This window comes from Tamandua tetradactyla, chromosome 14 (genome assembly GCF_023851605.1).
Source record: "Tamandua tetradactyla isolate mTamTet1 chromosome 14, mTamTet1.pri, whole genome shotgun sequence".
Lineage (NCBI taxonomy): Eukaryota > Metazoa > Chordata > Mammalia > Pilosa > Myrmecophagidae > Tamandua > Tamandua tetradactyla.
The window spans coordinates 32,378,631-32,383,771 of record NC_135340.1 but is presented as its reverse complement, the minus strand read 5'-3'; the positions used below and the strand labels follow the sequence as shown (position 1 = coordinate 32,383,771).

Below are 5,141 nucleotides of genomic sequence, written 5' to 3'. Positions count from 1 at the left end.
AATCATCTTCAGGATCTTGTGTTAGGTAATAGTTTCTTTGACTTTATACCCAAGGCAAAAGCAATGAAAGAAAAAATGCATAAATAGACTTCCTCAAAATTAAATACTTTTGTGCATCAAAGTAATTTGTCAATAAAGTGAAAAGGCAGCTACTTAATGGGAGAAAATTTTGGAAACTATATATACAATGAGAGTTTAATATCCAGAATATAAAAAGAAACCCTACAAATCAACAATAAAAAGGCAAATCACCCAATTAAAAACTGGACAAAAGACTTGAATAAACTTTTATATAAAGAGGATATACAAATGACTACAAAACACATGAAAAGATGCTCAGCATCACCAGCTATTAGGGAAATGCAAATTAAAACCACAATGAGCTATCATTTCACACCAATTAGAATGGCTACTATTTAAAAAATAGAAACTTAAAAGTGTTGGAGAGGATATGGAGAAATAGCAACACTCATTCATTGCTGGTGGAAATTTAAAATGGTTCAGCTGTGGTGGAAGAAACTTTGTCAGTTCTTAAGGAAGCTAAATATAGAATTAACATATGACCGAGTGTTTTAGTTTGCTAAAGCTGTGAAATGCAATATACCAGAAATAGATTATCTTTAATAAAGGGCATTTATTAAGTTACAAGCTTACAGTTCTAAGGCCATGAAAATGTCCAAACTAAGGCATCCAGAAAAAGATGCCTTGACCCAATAAAGGCCGATGTTTGTCACATGGGAAGGCATGTAGCTAGCATCTGCTGGTCCTTGTTCCCGATTCTGTTGCCTTTAGCTTCTGACTCCAGTCGCTTTCTCTTTAGGCATCTGTGGGTCTCAATTTAGCTTCTCCAGGGCAAAACTCTGGGTTTCATCTCTTAAGCTTAATATCTCATGGGAAGTTACATGGTAATGTCTGCTGAAGTCCTCTCCTGGATTCCAGCTTCAAATGGCTCTCACAGATCCTTTGGGTCCCTCTGGAGTTTTCTTCTGCATCTCCAAATATCTGCGTCTATGTCAGCTCTGAACTGTTTGCAAATGTTTCCCCTTTTAAAGGATTCCAATAAACTAATCAAGACCCATCTTGAACGGGTGGAGTCACATCTTCATCTAATCAAGATGTCACACCCACAATTGGGCACACCCCGTCTCCATGAAGTAAACTAATCAAAAGGTCACACCCAAAATTGGGTGTGTCACATCCCCATAGAAACAATCTAATAAAAAATCCCACCCTACAATATTGAATTAGGATTAAAGAACATGGCTGTCCCCACAAGACTGGATCAGCATTAGAAGGACAAGGCTTTTGGGGGTACATAACATTTTCAAACCAGCATACCCAGCAATCCTAGAAGAACTGAAAGCAGGGACTCAAAAAAATATTTCCACACCATTGTTCTAGCGGCATTTTTTTTGTGATAAAATTTATTGGTGTGAATAAAAGAATATTTCGTACCAATATGTTTTTGGCAATCATTCACAATTGGATGGAAGCAACTGTACTGGTTTGAACCAGAAAAGGCCATGTTCTTTTAATACATTCCTGTGTGTGCAGAGTTATTGTGCGTGGGACCTTTTGGTTAGGTTATTTTAAGTGAGATGTGACCAGCCCATTCAAGGTGGACCTTAATCCTTTTACTGAAGTCCTTTATGAAAAGATAAAGGACCAAGAAAAGCCCAGAGAACTCAGAAAGAAACACCCAGAGAAGTTTGGAGAGAATTTAGAGATAAAATCCCTGGATATGTTAAGAGAGGACCTGCAGAAGCTCAAAGAGGAGGCCACTGGAACCAGGAGCTAAAAGCAGTGAAACCCAGAATCAAGGACAAATAAATGCTGGCCATGTGCCTTGCTATCTGACAGAGGAATCCCGGATGCCATGAGCCTTTCTTCTGAGACAGGATCTTCTTCTTGATATGTTAATTTGGACATTTTCATAGGCTTAGAACTGTAAATTTATAAACTGATATATCCCCATTATTAAAAGCTAGTCTGTTCTGGTATATTGCATTTTGGCAGCTTTAGCAAACTGAAGCACAACCCAAGTGTCCATCAATTGATGAATGGATGAACAAAATGTGATATATACATATGATGGCAAATTATTCAGCTGTAAAAAGGAATGAAGTCCTGATGCATGCAACAGCATGGATTAACCTTGAGGACATTATTCTGAGTGAAATAAGTCAGGCACAAAAGGAAAAATATTATATGATATTACTAATTTGAAATAATTGGAATAAGCAAGTTCATAGAGTCAGAATCTAGAATATAGGTTACAGGGGATAAATTGTGCTAGAGAATGGGGAGCTGATACTTAATTTGAATAGAATATGTATTTAGGTTGGTTGTAAAGGTTTGAAAATAGAAGGTGGTGATTTTAGCACATTATTGTGAGTGTAACTAACAGTACTGAATTATATATGTGAATGTGGTTGAAAGGGGAAGTTTTTGGGTTGTGTATGTTACTAGAACAAATATAAAACATGGGCCTGTCTAACACAGTGAACCCTGTTGTGGATGATGGACTGTGGTTAACAGCACAAGTAAAAATGTTCTTTCATAAATTATAACAAATGTATGACCTTAATAAAAGGTGTTAATACTAGGGTAGTGTGATAGTTAGATTCAGTCATCAACTTGGCCAGGTGAAGGCACCTAGTTCTGTTGCTGTGGACATGAGCCAATGGTACATGAACCTCATCTGTTCCTGATTACATCTACAGTTGGCTAGGAGGTGTGCCTGCTGCAATGAATGATGTTTGACTTAATTGGCTGGTGCTTAAATGAGAGAACTCAATGTTGCACAGCCTAAGCAACTCAGCATATCTCATCTTGGCATCCAGGCCTCTGGAGATGCAGAAAGGAATCACCCCAGGGAAAGATGTTGGAACCCACAGGCCTGGAGAGAAGGCCAGCAGAGATCGCCCTGTGCCTTCCCACATAAAAAAGAACCTCAGTTGAAAGTTAGCTGCCTTTCCTCTGAAGAACTAATGAAATAAATCCCCTTTTATTAAAAGCCAATCCGACAAAAACTCAAAAATGGACAGCACAATAATACCTAATTGTAAAGTAATCATGTTAAAACACTGAATGAAGCTGCATCTGACCTATAGGTTTTTGTTTTGTTTTGTTTTGTTTTGTTTTGTTTTGATTTTACTATTATTACTTTTATTTTTTTCTCTATATTAACATTCTATATCTTTTTCGGTTATGTTGCTAGTTCTTCTAAACCAATGCAAATGTACTAAGAAATGATGATCATGCATCTATGTGATGATGTTAAGAATTAATGATTGCATGTGTAGAATGGTATGATCTCTAAACGTTGGGTTAATTTCTTTTTTTCCGTTAATTAAAAAAAAAAAAAAAAAAAAAAGAGAAGGGATAATTGGAGATGAAGGGATACAGACTGTACAACGGGACTGGATATAAAAACTCAGAAATGGACAGCACAATACTACCCAATTGTAATGCAATTATGTTAAAACACTGAATGAAGCTGCATGTGAGGTATAGGTTTTTTGTTTTTGTTTTTTTTGTTTTTTTTTCTTTCTATTATTGTTTTAATTCTTATTCTGTTGTCTTTTTATTTCTTTTTCTAAATCGATGCAAATGTACTAAGAAATGATGAATATGCAACTATGTGATGTTATTAAGAATTACTGATTGTACATGTAGATTGGAATGATTTCTAATTGTTTTGTTAATTCTTTTTTTAATTAATAAAAAAAAAAAAAAGCCAATCCGTCTCTGGTGTGTTGTATTCTGGCAGCTAGCAAACTAGAATAGGTAATATAGGGGAAAATACACCTAATGTAAACTATGTACTATGGTTAATAGTACTATTTCAATATTCTTTCATCAGTTGTAACAAAGATACCACACTCATGCAAAGTTTCAACAATAGGAGTGTATATGGGAACACTGTATTTTTTACATTTCTTTTCTGTAAACCTACAACTTTTCCAATGTAAAGAAACAATAATTTTTTAAAACAAAAATATTATGTACATAAAAGAAACAAGAAACAATGTACTACATCTTGTATGATTCCATTTATATAAAATGTAATTATAAAGAAATCTACAGAGATAGAAATAAATGAGTAGTTATGTAGGGGTGGGGAACCATAGAGGGATTGAGAGGTGACTGCCATAGGTTATGGGATATTTCTTTTTGGAATAATGATAATGTTCTAAAATTGATTGTGGTGATGAATACACAACTCTGGAAATATACTAAAAGCCATTGATTGTACACTTTGGATAGACTCTATGGTATGTGACTATACTTCAATAAAACTGCTTTAAGACTCTAATGCTGTCTTTCTCCACATTCTTTTCTCTGGGGTTGGCTTGTGGTTTCTCTCCTTGTGGTGGTGGCGGCGGGAAATCAGAGCACTAGTTACAGCAGCTGTAACCATGGCAGGACAAGCATTTAGAAAGCTTCCTCCCTTCTTTGACCAATTACTGGTTGAAAGGAATACAGTCAAAACTGTAACCAAAGGAGGCATTATGCTTCCAGAAAAATCTCAAGGAAAAGTATCCCAAGCAATATTAGCAGCTGTTGGATCAGGATCTAAAGGAAAGGATGGAGACATTCAACCAGTTAGTGTGAAAGTTGGAGATAAAGTTCTTCTCTCAGAATATGGAGGCACCAAAGTAGTTCTGAATGACAGGAATTGTGTCTTATTTTAAAATGTTGACATTCTTGGGAAGTATGTAGAGTGAAATAGATCATTATTGAAATAGCATCCTGTGACACAACCCATTCTACTGAAGTTCTGAAATCTTCCATCATGTAACTAATTCCCATGTCTCCCTTTTATAACAAATTAATGATAATACAGTGTCTCTTAAATTTAATTTCACTATACTGATAGAAACAATTACAAATAAAAATACATAAATGAAAAAAATCTAGAACTACTAAAAGAACAGAACCAAAATGTACATAAATTCCAAAGTAAAAATGGAAAAATGAGGATCAGGGATAAACAATAAAGAAAACCCAATTGATCAAGTAGAACACAAGAAATTGGGGAGAGAATACAAAGGAGAAAAGAAGAAAAATCATGGTAAATAAAAGTACAAAAAATACAGTGCAAATATATCCTAAAATATAAACACAATAAATGTTAC

At 35.0% G+C, this 5,141-nt stretch overlaps 1 pseudogene; it reads left to right on the top strand.

Annotated features, from left to right (window-relative positions):
• The first annotated feature begins 4,421 nt into the window (after positions 1 to 4,421).
• Positions 4,422 to 4,697, top strand: LOC143654885 (10 kDa heat shock protein, mitochondrial pseudogene; annotated as a pseudogene).
• Positions 4,698 to 5,141: the final 444 nt, after the last annotated feature.